The sequence below is a fragment of the Monodon monoceros genome, unplaced genomic scaffold, assembly GCF_005190385.1.
Source record: "Monodon monoceros isolate NGI ecotype Baffin Bay Population unplaced genomic scaffold, NGI_Narwhal_1 Super_Scaffold_17, whole genome shotgun sequence".
NCBI classification, from domain to species: Eukaryota; Metazoa; Chordata; class Mammalia; order Artiodactyla; family Monodontidae; genus Monodon; species Monodon monoceros.
In genome coordinates, this window is record NW_021703773.1 from 13,804,336 (window position 1) to 13,830,730 (window position 26,395).

General features: G+C 42.2%; 1 pseudogene; it reads left to right on the forward strand.

The window, feature by feature from the left end:
• Positions 1 to 260: 260 nt before the first annotated feature.
• Positions 261 to 25,236, forward strand: LOC114897683 (annotated as a pseudogene).
• Positions 25,237 to 26,395: the final 1,159 nt, after the last annotated feature.

Consider the following 26,395-nt stretch of genomic DNA (forward strand, 5'->3'; position numbering starts at 1 on the left):
CTCTTGAGTCTGTAAGACCGAATCAGGCCTGGAAGAAGTTGTATCTTTTTAAGCACAAGTGTAAGTCTGAGCCATTCTAACAAGACAACGGGGAGGCGAATGACAGCTCTCCAGCAACAACTCCACAGCCTCAGAAAGAATGGTCCCCAAGGATCGTCATGGCAAACCTGCATGGGTTTTCAGGGTACTGAGCCCCCTAGCGTTCTCCTAGATGATAGTTGAAGGAAGGTCTTCCAAACAGAACAGTGAAAGCAGCTTACATGAAAAGGTCTCCTGGACCCAAGGAATCCAGGAACTCTGATGGCTTTGCTTCTTGGTCCTTCACTGCAGATGAAATACAGTGTCAGATGACAAGGCAAGCTGCATGTGGTGGGAGATGCATTCCTGTGGCCTGGCTCTGCAACGGAGAGCAGGAGTGCCCGGATGGGGCGGACGAGCAGTGTGGTAAGTGGTCTCACCGCCGTGTCCTGTTGTGTATCATGTACTCACCCACACCTGGCCCTTATTGCTACACATAGCAATACACATAGGTTGACAGTTCTCATGGTTTTCACCCTCTTAGGGGGTGTTCGGAAATGTTGGGTGTTCTGGGTGTCTTGGTAGTGTAATTCGATTGTCAGAAGTAGCCTAACCTTTGAAATCAAAGTAAAACTGGTTTAACTCTACCCCACGTTCAGTGGGAGCTCGGAGTGCTCTTTGTCCTCAGCTGCAGCAAGCACACACTGCACTGCTCTCCACCTGCAAATTCCTGCTCGTTCCTTTTGGAGCAGTTCAGCTCTCTCCTGCCAAGTTCTGCCTTAGGAATTTCACCGTAAGTTCTAAGCTATATCTCAAGGTATTTTTCTCAGGTTAAAAAAAGTTCCATCCCTAAGGGAAATTCTGGCGCTGTTAAAATCATTTATTATCTCACCTTGCTGCACTAGTTAAGGCTCATTTGATCATGAGTCGTAGAATCCACATGAAGCTGAGGTAAGCTGGCTTAGGAATCTATTGTAAGGATACTGTGCTTTCTAATGGAACTCAGAGAAGACTACCTGTGTCTCATAGTAAAAACACGTATCTCCGAGGATCAAAGACAATTGCCCCAGGAGGGGAAATCCACACGTGTTAGCCAGGCACCCTCAGAAACGTCTGTAAGATGACCTATTGAGCCCCACAGGATCTGAGTCCGTTTCCTCAAAGAGATAAGAGTTCAAGTGGGTCATTGACTATAGGATATATCACATACACAGACCACTTTTATGTATAATCATTTTCAAATTTTTAAAAACATCATTGCGGGGCTTCGCTGGTGGCGCAGTGGTTGAGAGTCTGCCTGCCAGTGCAGGGGACATGGGTTTGAGCCCTGGTCTGGGAGGATCCCACATGCCGCGGAGCAGCTGGGCCCATGAGCCACGACTACTGAGCCTGCGAGTCTGGAGCCTGACTCCGCAACAAGAGAGGCCGCGACAGTGAGAGGCCTGCGCGCCGCGATGAAGAGTGGCCCCAGTTCGCCGCAACTGGAGAGGGCCCTCGTGCAGAAACGAAGACCAGACACAGCCAAAAATAAATAAATAATTTTTTAGAAAAAGTCATTGCTTTACAAAAACAAACAAAAAACTTCTTTTTTAAAATTTTATTTTTTACATTTTTATTTTACTTTGGAGTTCAGTTGGTTTACAATGTTGTATTAGTTTCAGGTGTACAGCAAAGTGATTCAGTTATACATATACATATATTTATTTTTTAAATTCTTTTCTGATTTAGGATATTACAGAATATTGAATAGAGTTCCCTGTGCTATACAGTAGGTCCTTGTTGGTTATCTAATTTAAATATAGTAGTGTGTATATGTCAATCCCAAACTCCCAATTTATCCCTTCCCCTGCCACCTTTCCCCTTTGGTAATCATAGGTTTGTTTTCTAAGTCTGTGATTCTGTTTTGTAAGTAAGTTCATTTGTATCTTTTTTTTAATTGAAGTATAATTGACTTACAATATTAATTTCAAGTGTATAACGTAGTGATTCGATATTTTTATACATCATAAAATGATCACCATAATAAGTCTAGTTATGATATGCCACAATACAAAGATATTACGTAGTTATTGACTATATTTCCCACACTGTACATTTTATACCTGTGACTCATTTATTTTTTAACTGGAAGTTTGTACCTCTTAACCTCCCTCACCTATTTTCCTAATCCCCCCCTACCCACCTCCCTCTGGCGACCACCAGTTTGTTCTCTGTATTTATGAGCTTGTTTCTGTTTTGTTATGTTTGTTCGTTTTTTAAAAATTTTTATTGGAGTATAGTCGATTTACAGTGTCGTGTTAGTTTCAAGTGTACAGCAAAGTGAATCAGTTATACATATACGTGTATCCACTCTTTTTTAGATTCTTTTCCCAAGTAGGCCATTACAGAGTATTGAGTCCCTGTGCTATACAGTAGGTCCTTATTAGTTACCTATTTTGTATATAGTAGTGTGTATATGTCAATCCCAATCTTCTAATTTATCCCTCCCCGCTCCATTACCGTAACCCTGGTAACCATAAGTTTATTTTCTACATCTGTAACTCTATTTCTGTTTGGTAGGTAAGTTCATTTGTACCCGTTTTTTAGATTCCATGTATAAGCGATATCATATGATATTTGTCTTTCTCTGTCTGACTTACTTCACTCAGTATGACAATCTGTAGGTTCATCCATGTTGCTGCAAATGGCATTATTTCGTTCTTTTTTATGGTTGAGTCATATTCCATTGTATATATGTACCACATCATCTTTTATTTATTTATTTATTTTTGGCTGTATTGGGTCTTTGTTGCTGAGCGGGGGCTCCTCTTCATTGCGGTGCACGGGCTTCTCATTGTGGTGGCTTGTCTTGTTGCAGAGCACGGTCTCTAGGTGTGCAGGCTTCAGTAGTTGTGGCATGCGGGCTTAGCTGCTCTGCGGCATGTGGGATCTTCCCAGACCAGGGCTCGAACCAGTGTCTCCTGCATTGGCAGGAGGATTCTTAACCACCACGCCACCAGGGAAGCCACATCTTCTTTATCCATTCCTCTGTTGATGGACATTTATGTTGCTTCCATGTCCTGGCTGTTGTAAATAGTGCTGCAGTGAATATTGGGGTGCGTGTATCTTTTCAAATTATGGTTTTCTCCAGATATATGCCCGGGAGTGGGATTGCTGGATCATATGGTAATTCTGTTTTTAGTTTTTTAAGGAATCTTCATACTGTTTTCCATAGTGGCTGTACCAATTTACATTCCTACCAACAGTGTAAGAGGGTTCCCTTTTCTCCACACCCTCTCCAGCATTTATTGTTTGTAGATTTTTTGATGATGGCCATTCTGACCGGTGTGAGGTGGTACCTCATTGTAGTTTTGATTTGCATTTCTCTAATAATTAGTGATATTGAGCATCTTTTCATGAGCTTTTTGGCCATCTGTATGTCTTCTTTGGAGAAACATCTGTTGAGATCTGCCCATTTTTTGATTGGGTTGTTTGTTTTTTTGATATTCAGCTGCATGAGCTGTTTGTATATTTTGGAGATTAATCCCTTGTTGGTTGCTTCATTTGCAAATATTTTCTCCCACTCTAAGGGTTGTCTTTTCGTTTTGTTTATTGTTTCCTTTGCTGTGCAAAAGCTTTTAAGTTGAATTAGGTTTCATTTGTTTATTTTTGTTTTTTTTTCATTACTCTAGGAGGTGGATCCAAAAAGATTTTGCTGTGATTTATGTCAAAGAGTGTTCTTCCTATGTTTTCCTCTAAGGGTTTTATAGTATCTGGCCTTGCATTTAGGTCTTTAATCTGTTTTGAGTTTATTTTTGTACATTGTGTTAGAGAATGTTCTAATTTCATTCTTTTACATGTAGCTGTCCAGTTTTCCCAGCACCATTTATTGAAGAGCCTATTTTTTCTCCATTGTATATTCTTGCCTCCTTTGTTGTAGATTAATTGACAATAGGTGTGGGGTTTATTTCTGGGCTTTCTATCCTGTTTCATTGAGCTATATTTCTGGCTTTATGCCAGTATCATACTGTTTTGATGACTGTAGCTTTGTAGTATAGTGTGAAGTCAGGGAGTCTGATTCCACTAGCTCCGTGTTTCTTTCTCAAGATTGCTTTGGCAGTTTGGGGTCTTTTGTGTTTCCATACAAATTAAAAATTTTTTTGTTCTAGTTCTGTGAAAAATGCCATTGGTGATTTGATAGGGATTGCATTGAATCCGTAGATTGTCTTGGGTAGTATAGTCATTTTGACATTATTGCTTCTTCCAATCCAAGAACATGCTATGTCTTTCCATCTGTTTGTGTCATCTTTGTTTCCTTTCATCAGTATCTTATAGTTTTCTGAGTACAGGTCTCTTGCCTCCTTAGGTAGGTTTATTTCTAGGTATTTTATTCTTTTTGACGTGATGGTAAATGGGATTGTTTCCTTAATTTCTCTTTCTGATCTTTCATTTTTAGTGTGTAGGAATGCAAAAGCTTTCTGTGTATTAATTTTGTATCCTGCAACTTTACTGAATTCATTGAGCTCTAGTAGTTTTCTGGTAGCATCTTTAGGATTTTTTGTGCTCTGCAAACAGTGACAGTTTTACTTCTTCTTTTCCAATTTGGATTCCTTTTACTTCTTTTTCTTCTCTGATTGCTGTGGCTAGGACTTCCAAACCTATGTTGAACAGAAGTGGCGATGATCTCGGGTGACCTCAGCCTGCAGTGGCTTGGAGCAGGATCTCAGGTCCCAGACCAGAGATTGAAGCCAGTCCGTGGCAGTGAGAATGCCGAATCCTAGCCACTCGACCTCGAGGGCCAGTGGCTAGTTCCAAGGCCCTGGGTTGTCTGCTTTGGAGAAAGGAATTTCAACAAAGAGAAGGAAGGTAGTGAAACAAGTAGTGTTTTTGAGGAGGAAAAGAAAGTACATGTGGACAGACACACATGGGTGGGCCCAGAGAAAGAGTCGCACCCTTGGGGTAGTTCAGATCACTTATATGGGGCAGTTCTTCCCGGTCCCCTCTGGCCAGTCATCTTGCTTTGCGGGGCTCTGAGTCCATATTTGGTCTAACTCACGGCCCTCCCCTGCGTGCGTGTGCATCTTTTAGACAAGGTGGATTCCAGTGCAGGGGTTTCTGGGAAGAAGAACATATTATGGTCTGACACCCCCTCCCTTCTCTGACCTCCGAGGAACCTTTCTGTTGCATGTGCAGTCGGGAAGGTGTCCTTGACCTCAAGAATGGGAAGTATGTGGCCTCTCTGTCTTCTCTCCAAGCAGGACTGGCTCCTCCTTGCTCCTGCCGTTATCTTTATCCTGGCGTATCTGTCCACAGGGGAAGATTCCAGCTGCTCAGCCTGGGGCCCATCTATCTCCTGCCTTGGCAGGAGTGGGCATCCTTGTCTTGTTCTTGATGTTAGGGGAAATGCTTTCAGTTTTTCACCGTTGAGAATGATGTTAGCTGTGGGTTTGTTATATATGGCCTTATTATGCTGAGGTAGCTTCCCTCTATGCCCACTTTCTAGGGGATTTTTAAAAAAAATTTTTTAAATTTATTTTTGGCTGTATCAGGTCTCATTTGTGGTACATGGGATCTTCGTTGAGGCATGCATGTGGGATGTTTCGTTTCAGCATGTGGGCTCTTCCTTGCAGCTCGCAGGCACCAGGGCACATGGGCTCTGTAGTTTGCGGCACACAGGCTATCTAATTGAGGCACGCAAGCTCAGTAGTTGTGGCATGCAGGCTTAGTTGCCAGATGGCATGTGGGATTTTAGTTCCCTGACCAGGGATCGAACCCGCATCCTCTGCATTGTAAGGCAGATTCTCTACCACTGGACCACCAGGGAAGTCCCTGGGGATTTTTTTAAAAATATAAATTTATTTATTTTTATTTTTGGCTGTGTTGGGTCTTCGTTGCTGTGAGCGAGCTTTCTCTAGTTGCAGTGAGCGGGGGCTACTCTTCGTTGTGTGCGGGCTTCTCATTGTTGTGGCTTCTCTTATTGCAGAGCATGGGCTCTAGGCATGCGGGCTCAGTAGTTGTGGCTCGCGGGCTCTAGAGTGCAGGCTCAGTAGTTGCGGTGCACGGGCTTAGTTGCTCTGCGGCATGTGGGATCTTCCCGGGCCAGGGCTCGAACCCATGTCCCTTGCATTGGCAGGCGGATTCTTAACCACTGCGCCACCAGGGAAGCCCCCTAGAGAGTTTTTATCATAAATGGATGTTGAATTTTGTCAAAACCTTGTTCTGCATTTATCGAGTTGATCATATGGTTTTTATTCAGTTTATTAATATGGTGTATCACACTGATTGATTTGCATATATTGAAGAATCCTTGCATCCCTGGGATAAACCCCACTTGATCGTGGTGTATGACCCTTTTAATGTATTATTGGATTCGGTTTGCTAGTATTTTGTTGAGGATTTTTGCGTCTATGTTCATCAGTGATATAGGCCTGTAATTTTTTTTGGTCATATCTTTGGTTTGGTGTCAGGGTGATGGTGACCTCATTGAATGAGTTTGGGAGTGTTCCTTCCTCCGCACTTTTTTGGAGGAGTTTCAGAAGGATGGGTGTTAGCTCTTCTCTGAATGTTTGATAGAATTCGCCTGTGAAGCCATCTGGTCCCGGACTTTTTGTCTGTTGGGAGTTTTTAAATCGCAGTTTCAATTTCAGTGCTTGTGATTGGTCTGTTCATATTTTCTGTTTCTTCCTGGTTTGTAAATTGACTTTTGAAGTGCTCTCAAAAGCCTAATGTTTATTCTAACAGTGTTGCCATTCTTAGCATTTTTTTGTGCACCCACCCTATGCCCCTATGAGATATGTAATGAATATTTGACTCCTACACAATGTGAGATATAGTTATTATTTTCATCATTTTATAGATGAGAGAAGTGAGGCTTGGAAAAGGTAAGTGAACTCATCAAAGATTTCACATCTAGCGAATATTAGTAAAAATGTTCATTTATCATTCAGGCTTCAAAGATTATGGATAAAAAAGTGTGCCTCTGCTAATATGGAAGATATTTTTCTAAAACAGAAAAAAAACTTTAAAAGCACTATGGCCTTATGTAAGAGCATATGCTTCGTCCAAATGAGAGACAAATCCTTAAGAACGGATCCAGTTCCCTCTGAAGCTGAGGTGACTGGCCCCATTTCATCTTCAGATGTGGCAGCACCACCTAGTGGCAAAGAAAGACATAGCCCTAGTGAATGGTTTTCTTCTTTGGACAACTAACCCTGTTTTTGAGAGTGACAGATTAATTTGGGGCTTCCAATTCAAAATAAAATGACCAAATATGTTTACTTCCTTTACCTGGAAACATTTCTCAACAAATACTAAGAAGACAGAAAGAGGACAGGAGGTGATGAACAGAACAGAGGAAGTTCAGGGCAACGGCCTGCGTGAGGGGATAACTGATAACCGAAGATGGCCCGAGGGGACCGGAACTTAGAGGCAGTCTGATCGGTGAAGAGGGCTGGAAAAGTGGGAAGGGGGTGCGAATTAATCTGTTCACTTGCTGCCCATGCTCAGGAGGTTTACACTCAAGAGGATTTGATCCGAAGGTGCTGATCTCAGGGACATCAGGCCCGCATAGACCAGGAGGATAAAGAGGCAGGAACTGAAGAAAAATCCGCGCCCTGAATGGTGGTTCGTCAGCCTCCTTCCCACATGCGACACCTGCATCCGTCCTGGAGAAACTGAAGAACGCTGGAGAAAAATACAGCCACAGAAGTCCCTCAGGGCGACGGCTCTTTCCCTGCTGTCCTTTGTGATGGCAGTGTTGACCTGAAACAAATGCACAGCTATTTCTCCAGCAAAGATGGGTTTATTCAGGATCAACAGAGAATTGCTGTTCGGGGGCTGCAACCGTGATGAGCAGCATGTGAGTTTCCCACATGGCAAGGGAAGAAGAGCGCTTTTACGGGGGAGAGAAGGAAGTTGGGAGGGTTATAGCAAAAGAGTCCATGGCTTTTCCTTAGCTGACTCCTTGCCAGGAAAGAAGAGGAATCTTTCTTCTTCCTATTGGGCTCTGCTGTGGTCATAGGGCCTGAGAGCTCCCCCTTCTGGTCTCCAGATTCTATTTAACTGAGGTTTCTGTTAATTACTTTTTTATACCAGCCTTTAACAAACCCAGCCCTGCCTGTATGAGTCTCTCTAAAATATGAATGGATGGCCAGAAGTCATCACACTTTCAAGGAAAAGCTCTGACGTGAAAAATGAAGACCAAAACCAGCAAATGGGGAAAAGAGGCTGAGTGGAAACAGAAGATGCAGGAAGGGGACAAAAGCTACACTTAATAGTATCAGAAGAGAATGTTAAAAAAAAAACCAGAAAAAATAATTCTTTGCAGTTTATAAAAATGGTAACTGAAATAACAATTCATGATAAGTTTTGAAGGCTGACGCTGAGGAAATTCCAGGAATGTTGATCATTAAGAAAAAAGGCAGATAGAGATTGGAGACAAAAGAAAACTAGAAATTGAGAACAAATCTTAAGTGGGGAAAATCTGTCTAATGGAATTTTCAGAAAGAGAGAAAAGAGGAAAGAGGTGTTGTGTGATCCCTTGGCAGGGCCCTTCGCATTTATTACAATGGGTACTTAGTAGGTCTGTCAATAACGTTATGGGTTATCATTCTAGCAAATATTCTGGCAGAGCTTTCCATGTCAGCAGAAACAGAGCTTATTCTTTTTAAATGCTTCATAATACTCTGTTATCTAGAACTAACTAGCATATTTACCCATTTTTCCATTGGTGAGCATTTAGGTGTTTTTCTGTGTCTTGGCATTACAAACAGTGCTGCTATAAACACCCTGTAATCCTTCTCCTTCTCCGCAGATGTTTGAGTATTTCCCTTAGAAGTATACCTCAAGAAAAGATTTCTAGATCACAGAATATGAATATTTTTAAGTTAAACCCAAAGGTTGCCCCTTCCTCATGACACCGATTTATGCTGTTACCAGCTGAGCTTGGGGTGCCATCTCCCCAAACCCAAGACTGGATGCTAATAACCTACTAAACTGTTTTCCAGCCTATTAGATTAAAAACTGACATCTCATTATCTTAATTTGCATTTTCCTGACGATTATCAAGGTTGAACAGTTTTATTTACTAATCATTTGTATTTCTTCTGTGAACTGGCCATTTGCATCCTTTGAACATTTATATTGGATTCTTTTTCTTACTGATTTATAGGAACTATTAATATATTCTGGACAGAGGCTTCTATCTTAGAAGTTATCAATGTTTTATTCTAATCAGTTTTGTGTTTTAACTTTGTTAAAAGTCCCTGTTATAGGGCTTCCCTGGTGGCGCAGTGGTTGAGAGTCCGCCTGCCGATGCAGGGGACACGGGTTCGTGCCCCGGTCCGGGAAGATCCCACATGCCGCGGAGCGGCTGGGCCCGTGAGCCATGGCTGCGGAGCCTGCGCGTCCGGAGCCTGTGCTCCGCAACGGGAGAGGCCACAACAGTGAGAGGCCTGCGTACCGCAAAAAAAAAAAAAAAAAAAAAGTCCCTGTTATAATGAGAGATCCCTGAAGGCAAGGAATTGGTGTTACTCACTTTTGTTGCCGAGCATCTGGCAGGACATACTAGGCACTCATTCTGTGAATGAAAACAGAGACATGACCTTGGCTTCATGACCGTTCTGAAAGAACATTTATAGGTGCTTGTAGCCAGAGCTCTCCTGGGTCTCGGTGACTTCTCAGATTGTGGGGCGGGGCGGGCGGGGGTTGGGGGTGGGGGAGGAAGGACTGGCTTGGATTTAAGATGTTGAGTGGATCACAGGAATGCCAGTGACATACACTCCCAATCGTTAAGAGTCATGAAGAACCGTAATAGTGTATAGATCGTTGAGGGAGTATCCTCTGGTTATCTTCCTGAGCCTAAAACCAGGATCTAGTCAATAGGTTAATGTAGTAAAAGGAGAGATGTGTGTGGTTGGCCTAGCTTACAGAGATGCATATGTTTTTAGGACCAGAAAACTGTTAAAAAGTTTGATTTGACAATGGACTATGCCTTTTCATATTTTAACACCAGCGGCAAGGAAGTCTCAACCAAATGGGAGATAAACTAGTAAAAGATTGTGGTGAGGGTGGAAATTCACTACATATAGTCTTTAAGTGGTATTGTTTTAATAGACAGCATGAAGTTTGAGATTTGGTATTTATTCATATGTTAGTGTCAATTGTTACAATTTTTGGATCTTTGAAAACTCATGGGTGGAATTTTTAGATTTCTTTTTTTAAAATAATCTTTATTGGAGTATAATTGCTTCACAAAACTGTGTTAGTTTCTGTTGTACAACAAAGTGAATCAGCCGTATGCATACATATGTCCCCATATCCCGTCCCTCTTGAGCCTCCCTCCCATCCTCCCTATCCCACCCCTCTGGGTCATCGCAGAGCACCGAGCTGATCTCCCTGTGCTATGCGGCTGCTTCCCATTAGCTATCTATTTTACGTTCGGTAGTGTGTATATGTCGATGCTACTCTCACTTCGCCCCAGCTTCCCCCTCCCACCCTGTGTCCTTAGGTTGATTCTCTATGTCTGCATCTTTACTCCTGCCCTGCAACTAGGTTCATCAATGCCATTTTTTTTTTTTTAGATTCCATATATGTGCGTTAGAATATGATATTTGTTTTTCTCTTTCTGACTTACTTCACTCTGTATGACAGACTCTGTGTCCATCCACCTCACTACAAATAACTCAATTTCGTTTCCTTTTATGGCTGAGTAATATTCCATTGTATATATGTACCACATCTTCTTTATCCATTCATCTGTCTGTGGACAGTTAGGTTGCTTCCATGTCCTGGCTATTGTAAATAGTGCTGCAGTGAACGTTGTGGTACATGACTCTTTTTGAATTATGGTTTTCTCAGGGTATATGCCCAGTAGTGGGATTGCTGGGTCATATGGTAGTTCTATTTTTAGTTTTTTAAAGAACCTCCATACTGTTCTCCATAGTGGTTGTATCAATTTACATTCCCACCAACAGTGCAGGAGGGTTCCCTTTTCACCACACCCTTTGCAGCATTTATTGTTTCTAGATTTTTTGATGATGGCCATTCTGACCGGCATGAGGTGATATCTCATTGTAGTTTTGATTTACATTTCTCTAATAATTAGTGATGTTGAGCATCTTTTCATGTGCCTCTTGGGCATCTGTATGTCTTCCTTAGTGAAATGTCTATTTAGGTCTTCCACCCATTTTTTAATTGGATTGTTTGCTTTTTTTGATACTGAGCTCCATGAGCTGTTTGTATATTTTGGAGATTAATCCTTTGTTGTTTCATTTGCAAATATTTTCTCCCATTCTGAGGCTGTCTTTTTGTCTTGTTCATGGTTTAATTTGCTGTGCAAAAGTTTTTAAGTTTAATTAAGTCCCATTTGTTTATTTTTGTTCTTATTTCCGTTACTCTAGGAGATGGGTCAAAAAAGATCTTGCTGTGGTTTTTGTCAAAGAGTGTTCTTCCTGTGTTTTCCTCTAAGAGTTTTATAGTGTCTGGTCTTACATTTAAGTCTTTAATCCATTTGCAGTTTATTTTTCTGCATGCTGTTAGGGAGTGTTCTAATTTCATTCTTTTACATGTAGCTGTCCAGTTTTCCCAGCACCACTTCTTGAAGAGGCCGTCTTTTCTCCACTGTATGTTCTTGCCTCCTTTGTCGTAAATTAGGTGCGCATATGTGCATGGATTTATCTCTGGGCGTTCTATCCTGTACCATTGATCTATATTTGTTTTTGTGTCAGTACCATACTGTCTTGATTACTGTAGCTTTGTGGTATAGTTTGAATTCGGGGAGACTGATTCCTCCAGCTCCATTTTTCTTTCTCAAGATTGCTTTTGGCTATTCGGGGTCTTTTGTGTTTCCATACAAATTGTGAAGTTTTTTGTTCTAGTTCTGTGAAAAATGCCACTTGTCGTTTGATAGGGATTGCATTAATCTGTAGATTGCTTTGGGTAGTATAGTCATTTTCACAATATTGATTCTTCCAATCCTAGAACATGGTGTATTTCTCTATCTGTTTATGTCATCTTTGATTTCTTTCATCAGCGTTTTATAGTTTTCTGAGTACAGGTCTTTCGCCTCCTTAGGCAGGATTATTCCTAGGTATTTTATTCTTTTGTTGTGATGGTAAATGGGATTGTTTCCTTAATTTTTCTTTCTGATTTTTCGTTGTTGGTGTATAGGAATGCCAGAGATTTCTGTGCATTAATTTTGTATCCTGCAACCTTACCAAATTCATTGATTAGTTCTAGTAGTTTTCTGGTGGCATCTTTAGGGTTTTCTATGTATAGTATCATGTCATCCACAGACAGTGACAGTTTTACTTCTTTTTCTCCAATTTGTATTCCTTTTATTTCTTTCTCTTCTCTGATTGCCATGGCTAGGACTTTCAAAACTGTGTTGAATAAGAGTGGCGAGAGTGGACATCCTTGTCTTGTTCCTGATCTTAGTGGAAATGCTTTCAGTTTTTCACCATTGAGTATGATATTTGCTGTGGGTTTGTCATAAATAGCCTTTATTATGTTGAGGTAGATTCGCTCTGTGCCCATTTTCTGGAGAGTTTCTATCATAAATTGTTGTTGAATTGTGTGAGAAGCTTTTTCTGCATCTATTGAGATGATCATATGGTTTTTATTCCTTAATTTGTTAATGTGGTGTATCACATTGATTGATTTGCATATATTCAAGAATCCTTGCATCCCTGGGATAAATCACACTTGACCATGGTGTATGATCCCTTTAATGGGTTGTTGGATTCTGTTTGCTAGTATTTTGTTGAGGAGTTTTGCATCTATGTTCATCAGTGATATTGGTTGATAATTTTCTTTTATTGTGATATCTTTTTCTGGTTTTGGTATCAGGGTGATGGTGGCTTTGTAGAATGAATTTGGGAGTGTTTCACCCTCTGCAGTTTTTTGGAAGAGTTTGAGAAGAATCGGTGTTAGCTCTTCTCTAAATGTTTGATAGAATTCACCTGTGAAGCCATCTGGTCCTGGACTTTTTTGTTTGTTGGAAGATTTTTTTTTTTTTTGCGGTACACGGGCCTCTCACTGTTGTGGCCTCTCCCGTTGTGGAGCACAGGCTCCGGATGCGCAGGCTCAGTGGCCATGGCTCACGGGCCCAGCCGCTCCGCAGCATGTGGGATCTTCCCGGACACGAACCCGTGTCCCCTGCATCGGCAGGTGGACTCTCAACCACTGCGCCACCAGGGAAGCCCCTGTTGGAAGATTTTTAATTATGGTTTCAATTTCATTACTTGTGATAGGTCTGTTTATATTTTCTAATTCTTCCTGGTTCAGTCTTGTAAAATTGTACCTTTCCAAGAATTTGTCTGTTTCTCCGTGGTTGTCCATTTTATTGGCATATAGTTGTTTGTAGTAGTCTCTTATAACCCTTTGTATTTCTGCCATGTTGGTTCTGATTTCTCCTTTTTCATTTCTAATTTTATTGATTTGCATCCTCTCCCTTTTTTCTTGATGAGTCTGGCTAAGGGTTTATCAGTTTTGTTTATCTTCTCAAAGAACCAGCTTTTAGTTTTATTGATCTTTGCTATTTTCTTTGTTTTGCTATTTCTCTGTTTTCTTTGTTTCTATTTCATTTATTTCTGCTCTGATCTTTATGATTTCTTTCCTTCTACTGACTTTGGGTTTTCTTTGTTCTTTTTTCTCTAGCTGTTTTAAGTGTAGGGTTAGATTGTTTGAGATTTTTCTTGTTTCTCGAGGTGAGATTGTATTGCTCTCAACTTCCCTCTTAGAACTGCTTTTGCTGCATCCCATAGGTTTTGGGTCGTCGTGTTTTCATTGTCATTTGTTTCTGTGTATTTTTTAATATCCTCTTTGATTTCTTCATTGATCTCTCGGTTATTTAGTAGCACACTGTTTAGCCTTCATGTATTTGTGTTTTTTACAGTTTTTTTTCCTGTAATTGATTTCCAATCTCATAGCGTTGTGGTCAGAAAAGATGCTTGGTATGATTTCAATTTTCTTAAATTTTCTGAGACTTGATTTGTGACCCAAGATGTGATCTATCCTGCAGAATGTTCTGTGTGCACTTGAAAGTGTATTCTGCCACTTTTGAGTGGAATGTTCTATAAATATCAATTAAATCTATCTGTTCTGTTGTGTCATTTAAAGCTTATTTTTCCTTATTTATTTTCTGTTTGGATGATCTGTCCACTCGTGTAAGTGGCATGTTAAAGTCCCCTACTGTTGTGTTACTGTTGATTTCTCCTTTCATGGTTGTTAGCATTTGCCTTACGTATTGAGGTGCTCCTGTGTTGGGTGCGTAAACATTTATAATTGTTATATCTTCTTCTTGGATTGATCCTGTGATCTTTATGTGGTGTCCCTCCTAAACTCCTGTAACAGTCTTTATTTTAAAGTCTATTTGATCGGATATGAGTATTGCTACTCCAGCTTTCTTTTGCTGTCCATTTTCATGGAATAACTTTTTCCATCCCTTCACCTTCATTCTGTATGTGTCCCTAGGTCTGAAGTGGGTCTCTTGTAGACAGCATATACATGGGTCTTGTTTTTATATCCATTCAGCCAGTCTGTGTCTTTTGGTTGGGGCATTTAATCCATTTACATTCAAGGTTATTATCGATATGTATGTTCCTGTTACCATTTTCTTAATTGTTTTGGGTTTGTTTTTGTGGGTCTTTTTCTTCTCTTGTGTTTCCCACCTAGAGAAGTTTCTTTAGCATTTGTTGTAAAGCTGGTTTGGTGGTGCTGAATTCTGTTAGCTTTTGCTTGTCTGTAAAGGTTTTAATTTCTCTGTCGAATCTGAATGAGATCCTTGCTGGGTAGAGTTATCTTGGTTGTAGGTTTTTCTCTTTCATCACTTTAAGTATATCCTGCCACTCCTTTCTGGCTCACAGAGTTTCCTCCGAAAAATCAGCTGATAACCTTATGGGGACTCCTTTGTATGTTATTTTTTGTTTTTCCCTTGCTGCTTTTAATATTTTTTCTTTAAATTTAAATTGTGTTAGTTTGATTAAAATGTGTCTTGGTGTGTTTCTCCTAGGGTTTATCCTGTATGGGACTCTCTATGCTCCCTGGACTTGGGTGACTATTTCCTTTCCCATGTTAGGGAAGTTTTCGACTCTAATCTCTTCAAATATTTTCTCAGACCCTTTCTCTTTCTCTTCTTCTTCTGGGACCCCTATAATTCGAATGTTGGTGCATTTAGTGTTGTCCCAGAGGTCTCTGAGATTGTCTTCAATTCTTTTCATTCTTTTTTCTTTACTCTGCTCCTTGGCAGTTATTTCCACCATTTCGTCTTCCAGCTCACTTATTCGGTCTTCTGCTTCAGTTATTCTGTTATTGATTTCTTCTAGTGTATTTTTCATTGCCATAATTGTGTTGTTCATCTCTGTTTGTTTGTTCTTTAGTTCTTCTAGATCTTTGTTAAACATTTCTTGTATTTTGTCAATCCGTGCCTCCATTCTATTTCCGAGATTCTGGATCATCTTTACTATCATTACTCTGAATTCTTTTTCAGGTAGATTGCCTATTTCCTCTTCATTTACTTGGTCTTGTAGGTTTTTACCTTGCTCCTTCATCTGTGACATATTTGCTGTCTTTTTATTTATCTAATTGTTTCCTGTCTTACTGGTTGTTTGGCCTGAGGCTTCCAACACTGGAGCGTGTTGGCTGTTGGGTAGACCTTGGTGCTGAGATGAGGACCTCTGTAAGACCTCATTCCGATGAATATTTCCTGGGGTCTGAGGTCCTCTGTTAGTCCAGTGGTTATGGCACAGAGCTCCTACCACAGGAGCTTCGGCCCGACCCCTGATTCATGAACCAAGATCCCACAAGCTGCATGGGGTGGCAAAACAAAAACAAAAACAGAGAACAATAACAAAGTAAAAAATAAAGTTAGACTAGGAAAATAACATATGTTAGAAAGAATATAAAAATAAAAATATAAATGAATCAACAACTGGAAGGTACAACAGTACCACAATAGTAAAAAAAAAAAAAAGAGGAGGAGGGAAAAAAGAAAAGAAAAGCGGGGGCTGGGGTGGGGGGGAAGTCCTTGGCTGTGGAGGGCAGGGCCTAAGCAAGGGTGCAGTTTGGGCAGTGGGTGGGGCCTATGCTCAGGACCCACAGGGCTGGAAAAGGCCCTGGGGGCTGTGGGGGGTGGGGCTTAGGCTCAAGGAACAGAAGGGGCCCAGGCGTGGCCCCACCCCTGGTCTCAGAGGGCAGGGGACCTCACCTGGGAGCCCTGCGGGCTTCCTGGGCTCGAGTGGGCAGAGCAAATGCTCTCCGCTCCTCTGCTGCTCCTCCGGTCCCGGAGGGCCCCTCCCACCTGCCTCTCCTGTTCTCCCCTCAGCCTCCCTCCTATGCCTCCAAGGACCCACATGACCTGGAGGGGGCTTTGGAGAGCAGGGGACCGGCCTGGGAGCTCAGCAGGCTCCCTGTACCCGAGTGGGTGGGGCAGTCACCCTCTGCTTCTCCTGCCTACTTCTCCTGATCTCCTTGGCCTCAGGGGTGCCAATCCTGTCCGGCCTCCACTTCTCCCTCCTCTTCCCCGCACGTCCTACTGGTTCACTTGGGGGTCCCCTCCCGTCTCCTTGGGCATCAGGGTCCCCCACCAGCAGCCAGCAGGTGCCCTAGTTGTGGGAAGACCCACATCTTCCCACACGGCCACCTTGACTCCTCCCCCTAGATCTCTTAACTGAGACTTATTTCTACAACTGAGGAAATGTGGCAGATGGAGCTTCCTGCTACATTGTTTTTTTCCCCCCAACTTTCTACTAATTTAGTATGAAGAAACCTCCAGCAAGCCTTTTCTATCTAAAAACATGTCCAAACAGTGATCAGAGCCCATATGGGGTTGGAAAACGGGGATGCTAGGAAGGAATGGTGAGGAAATTTTACTTGTTGCTTATTATATGTCTGTATTACTTAATTTTCTTATAGAAATGTGTTATATATGTGTAATTACGTTAAAACAAGCCATCAAAACAATTATCTAAATCACCATGTCGTGAGCAGTCAGCCTAACCCTCGTTTTCTAGGTTTGGGCAATACTCTTTACTACATTTGCAAGTCTTTCTGGTAACCAGTGTGAGGCAGGAAAGGTGTGAGCCTTGATATTTACTAGCAAGTGCCCCTGTTTCCTCCATCCCCCCACGGGACTGTGCAGGAAAATAGGCTAGAATGAGACTTCTAAAAGCATGACATCTCAGACTGGAGTTGATCTTCCTGGCCACCAGGTGACGCTTGTGTGTCTCTGCAGGGAAAGAGATTTGAGTAACAATCTAGACAGTAATTTTTAGAAATTCAGGATATTTAACAAATCACCAGATTATCTCATGCAGAAATGGAGTATAGGTGTTTCTTGACACGTTTTTATAAACAGATCAGAAAATTTTACCTTGGTAATAAATTCTGTTTTCTCCTCAATTAAGATGACATTCTGATTTCATTCTGAAGATCCCCATATCTAAATTCTAAAGTTATAGTTAAGATTGTAGGCATTAGGTTAACAATCAAAAAATGCATAGTGGGACTTCCCTGGTAGTGCAGTGGTTAAGAATCCACCTGCCAATGCAAGGGACATGGGTTCGAGCCCTGGTCTGGGAAGATCCCACATGCCGCAGAGCAACTAAGCCCATGCACCACAACTACTGAGCCTGTGCTCTAGAGCCCGTTGGCCACAGCTACTGAAGCCTGCATGCCTAGAGCCCATGCTCCATAACAAGAGAAGCCACCGCAATGAGAAGCCCACACACTGCAATGAAGAGTAGCCCCTGCTCACCACAACTAGAGAAAGCCTGTGCACAGCAATGAAGACCCAATGCAGCCAAAAATAAATAAATAAAAAAAAATGTGCATAGTGTATGCATATTCACCTCACTCCAAATTGTAGGTTGACCCCATGCAGGTAAAAAGTCAGACATATCTCAGACTTTACCTCCCCTGTAGGATAACTGAAAAACATTTGATTCCTTCCTAACTCTGGGTTACACTGCAAAACAATATTCTATCAATTTAATACATCATAATGAGACAAAATTCAGGGCCAACCAATTCTTGGCTTTTCACAGCACTTGAGAGTGATTCCAGCACACTTAGCCTCACACCCTTTTTTAACCTCCCTATGTGTGTCTGTGTCTTAAGACACATACACGAATGTATGAATCATAATAGCAAAAAAACTGGAAGTAATTCACGTCTATCAACAGTAGAAAAAATTTAAAAATTGTGGTAAGCTCATAAAATGGAATACTATACAACAAGGAAAATGAATAAGATATAATAATATTGATTGAAATAAGACAAGCACAAAATATATATCATGTGATTCTATTTATATAAATTAAAAAACAGGCAGAATTAATCAATGGTTTTAGAAGTCAAGGTAGTAGTTATATTTGGGGAGGAGGTGAGGGTAGCAATTTGGAAGGAGAATGAAGGGATTTCTGGGTACTAGTTGTGTTCTACTGCTTTACCCAGATATCTTCATTTTGTGATAGTTCATTAAAGCTGTACATTTATGCTTTGTACACTTCTCTTTCTGTTTTTATTTTATATTGGAGTATAGTTGATTTACAATGTTGTATTAGTTTCAAGCGTACAGCTAAGTGATTCATTTATACATATACATATATCCATTCTTTTTCAGATTCTTTTTCCATATAGGTTATTGCAGAGTATCGAGTAGAGTTCCCTGTGCTGTACAGTAGGCCCTTGTTGATTGTCTTATTTCATACATAGTAGTGTGTATATATGTTAATCGCAAATTCCTAATTTATTCCTGCCCACCTCCAACCTTTCCCCTTTGGTAACCATAAATTTGTTTTTGAAGTCTATGAGTCTGTTTCTGTTTTGTAAGTTCATTTGTATCTTTTTTTTTTAGATTCCACATATAAGTGATGTCATATGATATTTGTCTTTCTCCATCCATGTTGCTACAAATGGCATTATTTCATTCTTCTTTATGGCTGAGAAATATCCCATTGTATATATGTACCACATCTTTATCCATTTCTCTGTCGATGGAAATTTAGGTTGCTTCCACAACTTGGCTATTGTAAATAGTGATGCAGTGGACACTTGGGTGCCTGTATCTTTTTTTAAAAAATTTTATTGGAGTATAGTTGAGTTACACTGTTGTGTTTCAGGTGTACAGCAAAGTTAATCAGTTACACATATACGTATATCCACTATTTTTTAGATTCTTTTCCCATATAGGCCATTGCAGAGTATTGAGTAGAGTTCCCTGTGCTATACAGTATGTCCTTATTATTTACCTATTTTATATATAGTAGTGTTTATATGTCAGTCCTAGTCTCCCAGTTTATCCTTCTCCCCTTTTCCCCTGGTAACAATAAGTTTATTTTCTACACCTGTAACTTTATTTCTGTTTTGTAGATAAGTTCATTTGTACCCCCTTTATTTTTAGATTCCACATATAAGTGATATCGTGATATTTGTCTTTCACTGACTTCACTCAGTATAATGATCTCTAGGTCCATCCATGTTGCTGCAAATGGCATTATTTTGTTCTTTTTTATGGCTGAGTAATATTCCATTGTATATATGTACCACATTTTCTTTATCCATTCCTCTGTTGGTGGACATTTACGTTGCTTCCATGTCCTAGCTATTGTAAATAGTGCTGCAATGAACATTGGGGTGCATGTATCTTTTTGAATTCTGGTTTTCTCCAAGTGTATGCCTAGGAGTGGGATTGCTGGATCATATGGTAGCTCTATTTTTAGTTTTTTTAGGAACCTGCATACTGTTCCCCGTAGTGGCCGTATCAATTTACATTCCCACCAACAGTGTAGGAGGGTTCCCTTTTCTCCACACCCTTTCCAGCATTTATTGTTTGTAGATTTTTTGATGAGGCCGTTCTGACTGGTGTGAGGTGATACCTCATTGTAGTTTTGATTTGCATTTCTCTAATAATTATTGATGTTGAGCATCTTTTCATGTGCTTTTTGGTCATTTGCATGTCTTCTTTGGAGAAATGTCTATTGAGATCTGCCCATTTTTTGATTGGGTCGTTTGTTTTTTTGATATTGAGCTGCATGAGCTGTTTGTATATTTTGGAGATTAATTCCTTGTCAGTTACTTCATTTGCAAATGTTTTCTCCCACTCTAAGGGTTGTCTTTTCGTTTTGTTTATGGTTTTCTTTGCTGAGCAAAAGCTTTTAAGTTTAATTAGGTCCTGTTTGTTTGTTTTTATCTTCATTACTTGAGGAGGTGGATCCAAAAAGATACTGCTGAGATTTATGTCAAAGATTGTTCTTCCTGTGTTTTCTTCCGAGAGTTTTATAGTATCTGGACTTACATTTACGTCTTTAATCCATTTTGAGTTTATTTTTGTGTATGGTATTAGAGAATGTTCTAATTTCATTCTTTTACATGTAGCTGTCCAGTTTTCCCAGCACCACTTATTGAAGAGACTGCCTTTTCTCCATTGTGTAGTCTTGTCTCCTGTGTCTTAGATTAATTGACCATAGGTGTGTGGTTTTATTTCTGGGCTTTCTATCCTGTTCCATTGATCTATATTTCTGTTTTAGCTCCAGTACTGTACTGTTTTGATTACAGTAGCTTTGTAGTATAATCTGAAGCCAGGGAATTGATTCCTCCAGCTCTGTTTTTCTTTCTCAGGATTGCTTTGGCTATTCGGGGCCTTTTGTGTTTCCATACAGATTGTAAAAATGTTTTGTTTTAATTCTGTGAAAAATGCCATTGGCAATTTGATAGGAATTGCATTGACTCTGTAGATAGCTTTGGGTAGTATAGTCATTTTGATAATATTGATTCTTCCAGTCCAGTAACACGGTATATTTCTCCATCTGTTTGTCATCGTTTATTTCTTTCATCAGTGTCTTATAGTCTTCTGAGTACAGGTATTTTGCCTCCTTAGGTACGTTTATTCCCAGGTATTTTATTCTTTTTGATGGGATTATAAATGTGATTGTTTCCTTAATTTCTCTTTCTGATCTTTTGTTGTTAGTGTATAGGAATGCAAGAGATTTCTGTGTATTAATTTTGTATCCTCCAGCTTTACTATAGCTCGTCAATGAATTTGGTAGTTTTCTGGTAGCATCTTCAGGATTTTCTATGTATAGTATCATGTGACCTGCAAACAGAGACAGTTTTACTTCTTCTTTTCCAATTTGGATTCCTTTTTTTTCTTTTTCTTCTCTGATTGCCATGGCTAGGACTTCCAAAACTATGTTGCATAAAAGTGGTGAGAGTGGACATCCTTGTCTCATTCCTGATCTTAGAGGAAATGCTTTCAGTTTTTCACAATTGAGAATGATGTTTGCTGTGGGTTTGTCGTATGTGGCCCTTATTATGTTGAGGTAGGTTCCCTCTGTGCCCACTTTCTGGAGAGTTTTTATCGTAAGTGGTTGTTGAATTTTGTCAGAAGCTTTTTCTGCATCTTTCGAGATGATCATGTGGTTTTTGTCTTTTGTTGATGTGGTGTATCACACTGATTGATTTGTGGATATTGAAGAATCCTTGCATCCCTGGGACAAATCTCACTTGATCATGGTGTATGATCCTTTTAATGTATTGTTGGATTCGGTTTGCTTGTATTGCGTCCCAGCTGTCTGTCCCAGCTGATCTCTCTGCTGGTGAGGGAGGCTTTCCCCGGGTATGGGAGTCTCATCTGTTCTTCAGCTCCCCACCAGGGGTGCAGGTCCTGTCCCATTCTACCCGGTTGTGTGGGGATTTTTCTTGTCCTTTTAGGTTTCCTAGGTCTTTTGCTAGTGTTCAGCAGGTGGTCGTGAGAATTGTTCCATTTGTAGATGTAGTCTTTTTTTTTTTTTTTTTTTTGCGGTACGCGGGCCTCTCACTGTTGTGGCCTCTCCCGTTGCGGAGCACAGGCTCCGGACGTGCAGGCTCAGCGGCCATGGCTCACGGGCCCAGCCGCTCTGCAGCATGTGGGATCCTCCCAGACCGGGGCACGAACCCACGTCTCCTGCATCGGCAGGCAGACTCTCAACCACTGCGCCACCAGGGAACCCCTGTGGATGTATTCTTGATGTACTTGTGGGGAGAGGTGAACTCCATGTCCTCCTTTTCCACCATCTTGACTCTTCCCCCTGTTAAACATTTCTTGTATCTTCTCTGTCTGTGCCTCCATTCTTTTTCTGAGATCTTGGATTCTCTTTACTGTCATTACTCTGAATTCTTTTTCAGGTAGATTGCCTATCTCCACTTCATTTAGTTGTTCTTCTGGGTTTTTATCTTGTTCCTTCACCTGGAACAAGACAGCAGATACTTTTCTGCTGTCTCATTTTGTCTTACTTTCCATGTTTGTGGTCTCCTTTTCACAGGGTGCAGGATCATACTTCCTCTTGCTTCTGGTGTCTGCCCCCTTGTGGGTGAGGTTGGTCCAGGGCCTTGTGCAGGCTTCCTAGTGAAAGGGACTGGTGCCTGCCCACTGGTGGGTGGAGCTGGGCCTGTCCCTCTGGTGGACAGGACCATGTCAAGGCGTGTGTTTAGAGGTGGCTGTGAGCTCAGGAAGACTTTAGGCAGCCTGTCTGCTGGTGAGTGGGGCTGTTTTCTCTCCCTACCCCTGCTGGTTGTTTGGCCTGAGGTGTCCCAGCACTGGAGTCTGCAGGCTGTTGGGTGAGGCCAGGTCTCGGTGCCAAAATGGTGACCTCTGGGAGACCTCACACTGATCAGTGTTCCCTGTGATCAGGGACCACCAGTGTCCTTGCCTCCACAGTGAGTCATAGCGAACCCTCACCTCCCCAGGAGAGTCTCCAAGACCCACATGTAGATCTAGCCCAGGCTTCTGTGGAGTCACTGTTTTGTGCTGGGTCCCAGTGCATGTGAAACCCTGTGTGTGCCCTCCAAGGGTGGAATCTGTTCCCCAGTCCTGTGGCGCCCCTGCATTCAAGCCTCGCCGGCCTTCAAAGTCAAGTGCTCTGGGGGCTCCTTCTCCCATTGCCAGACCCTCAGTCTGGGGAGCCTGATGTTCGGCTCAGAACTCTCGCTCCTGTGGGAGAACTTCTGCAATATAATTATTTTCCTGTCTGTGGGTCGCCCACCTGGTGGGTATGGGATTTGTTTATAGTGTGAAAGTGCTGCTCCTACCATTTTGTTGTGGCTTCTTCTTTGTCTTTGGATGTGAAATATCTTTTTTGGTAGGTTCCAGTCTTTTTTATCGATGTTTGTTTAGCAGTTAGTTGTGATTTTGGTGTTTTCGTGAGAGGAGGTGAGCTCAAGTCCTTCTGCTCCACCATCTTGTCCAGAATCCTGTACACTTTCCTATATGTGCGTTATACTTTGAATTTAAAAGTCTAAAATACATAAATGATTTTTTCCTAATACCTATGAACCACCCAGAGATTTAAAATCAACAGGCATAAGATTTTAGTATTTATATGTTGTATACATAGTAAAAGTTCAACAAATAGCATATTGATTGATTTCATCTAATTAAAGCTATTTTGATATCAGACTGAATTTTTTTTTCTGGCCATGGATATTTTGTTATAGACTTTTGAGTGCAGGAGTAACATTGGTTAGGTCTAAAGTGAGGCAGCCTTTTGTGATCTGTCATGCATGAAAAAAAATCTGGTTGAAATGAGTGTTTGATAAGGGATACTTTCCATTGGATAAAGTCCTAGCTCTTTCTCGTGCCTTTGTGATTTGACACCCACCTACCACCTCAGCCTCATCTAGACCTACTTCTCCCCTTACCCACCTTCCTTCTGGCCACACCATAAGCAATACAAAATTCCCTGTGGTTCTCTGATCCCACGTTGATCACTCTACCTGGACCGCGGCCCACACCCATTTTTTTCGCCGGTCCAATCCTAGTCTATATCAATTCTCCATTTAGTTTTCATTCTTCGTTTACTTCACAGGGGCCATGTACTCCCCAGTCAGCACAGCCTACCCTGGAACACTGATCATGCACATAACACATTTGCAGACGTATCTGTCTTTCCTACCAAACTGTAAGTTTAAAAGGAGTCGATATAAGTATTCCAAATACCTGTAACGGTTCTTGGCACATGGTAGATGCTAATAAGTATTGTTGGAACCAAAGATCTGTGAAAATAGTACTCTCTCTCATTCTCCACACAGCAGGGAGCCACTGGGAGCATATGCCTCCCTTGCTTTAAACTCTGCAAAAGCTTCCCAAACCAACTCACAGAAAATCCAGGGTCCTTACTGTGGTCTATAAAATATTATGTAATCTGGTCCCTGCCTAATACTCTGTCCTTTGCTTCTGCTATTCTCTTTAATCCCTAAACTCTGGCCTCATTGGCCTCCTTTTTCATACCTGCACACACCAATCTCATTCTCCCCTTAGGGTTTTGTACTTACTCCTTCCTCTGTCTGCAGTGGTGCCCTCACAGTGTCATCCTGGCTGCTGCGGTGGTGGCCCTGAAGGGCCTTCAGAAATGCTGTGCAAGGGCATCGGGACCTGTCTGGTCCAGCAGCAGCAGGGAGGCGGCCCCCCCCTGGCACCACTACCCACACGAAGCACGACCTCTCGTCTACTGCTCAGATGCTGGCTGGGCCGTGGGGGCCAAGGAGTCTGATTCTTAAGAATGAGCCAGCCGCTTCCCAGTGCAACGTTGCTAGAGGACCTCGTGACCAGGGGGAAGGAGGCCGAGATGGCGCAGCTGCTGGACCACGAGCGCTGGCAGCTCTCGCAGCCTGGACGGAGCAGGCAGGACTATGGACCCAAAGGCAACTTTCAGAAACAGAAGCTAAGGACTGCTGGCTTCAGAGGCCTCCCCAGCTTCAGCCGGCAGATGGTGCGGGGAACCGGCCTCTTCCCCATCTGGGAGGACTTCCGGCGCGTCTAGCAGTGGACGCTGGACCACTGCCACGAGTGGAGTTCAGCCGCAGACCCCACCGGGACCACGCCTGGTGTGGGGAGGGCTGGTGAGCCTCCTTGTCCTAGCCCCATCCAGCTTCCCCGCGGCCTTGGTGGAAGGTGCGACGGCCCCAGTAGTTCTGTACTGGGCCAGCAGGTGGAGGCGGCTGTCCCCAACCCCGTTGGTCTCTGCTGGGCACCCAAGAGCCGCACGGACCTGGACCCGGGGCGGCACGCCCTCTGCCGCGGTCCCATGGGGCCGCGTGTGCGCCACCTTCAGGGAGCCATGGGCGTGTCTGTCCAGGCCAGAGGCTTCAAGGACTAGGGTAGGATCCAGGAAGCCTGCAGATCTCCCTCCTTCCTTCAAAGGAAGCCCAGGTCTTCAGAGAAGACCGTTCAGTATCCTCAGACCCTGGGATGTGAGCCTTGCCTGAGAGCTGGTTGTGATGGACTGTGTGCCGGATCAGTCCCCTTTGACCTGCCCTATGGCCACTCTTTGGACTATTTAATCTAGTCTCTCCCCCCCAGTGTAGTGTTTGAAGCTTATTGAGGGCACAGACCTTACTTATATTATTCCACAAAGTCCCTTGTCGCTGTGAGAGCACCTGGCACAAAGTAGGCTCTTGCTCACAGGAAACATCCTGACACATCCTGTGAACGGGTGCAGGAAGGAAGAAATTGACACATCTCCTTCAAAGTGTGACGGGACCCAGGACTTTAACCCCTCCTCTTTTTTTTTGCGGTACGCGGGCCTCTCACTGTTGCGGCCTCTCCCGTTGCGGAGCACAGGCTCCGGATGCGCAGGCTCAGCGGCCATGGCTCACGGGCCCAGCTGCTCCGCGGCATGTGGGATCTTCCCGGACCGGGGCACGAACCCGTGTCCCCTGCATCGGCAGGCAGACTCCCAACCACTGCGCCACCAGGGATGCCTGCCCCCCCCCCCCTTTTAGTATAAAAGAAACCTGAGTTCTACCTCTGGGAAGATGGTTCTTTGGGATGCTAGTCTGCTGTCTTCTCAGCCTTCTGGCTTTCCAGATAAAGTTGCTATTCCTTGCCCAACAACAATAAAACAGTGCTGTCTCACTTAGATCTAGATTTTCTAACCATCTGACATTCTTAACCTTCATATATTGTCAACAGTATGGTACAGAAGTAGCATAAGACTTTGTAAAATTAAGAATGAAAGTAACTTGACTTCATGAAATTTCTGTTTACCCGGAGACCCTATTGATCTCTCAGTTTTGAAAATCAAACCAACTTAGTAGTAACATGAAATCACTTGTTCATATTTATATCCAGATAAGCAGTCATTCTAGGGGTATTTATTGAGTAACTAGTATACATATGATGTGCTAGAATCATTCAGATATGTTGGCTTGGGATGGGAGGATGATTTAAAAAATTTTTTTACTGAAGTATAGTTGATTTACAGTGTTGTGTTAATTTCTGCTGTACAGCAAAGTGATTCAGTTATACATATATAGACATTGTTTTTTTATATTCTTTTCCATTATGGTTTATCATAGGATATCGAGTATAGTTCTCTGTGCTACACTGTAGGACCTTGTCGTTTATCCATGCTATATATAAAAC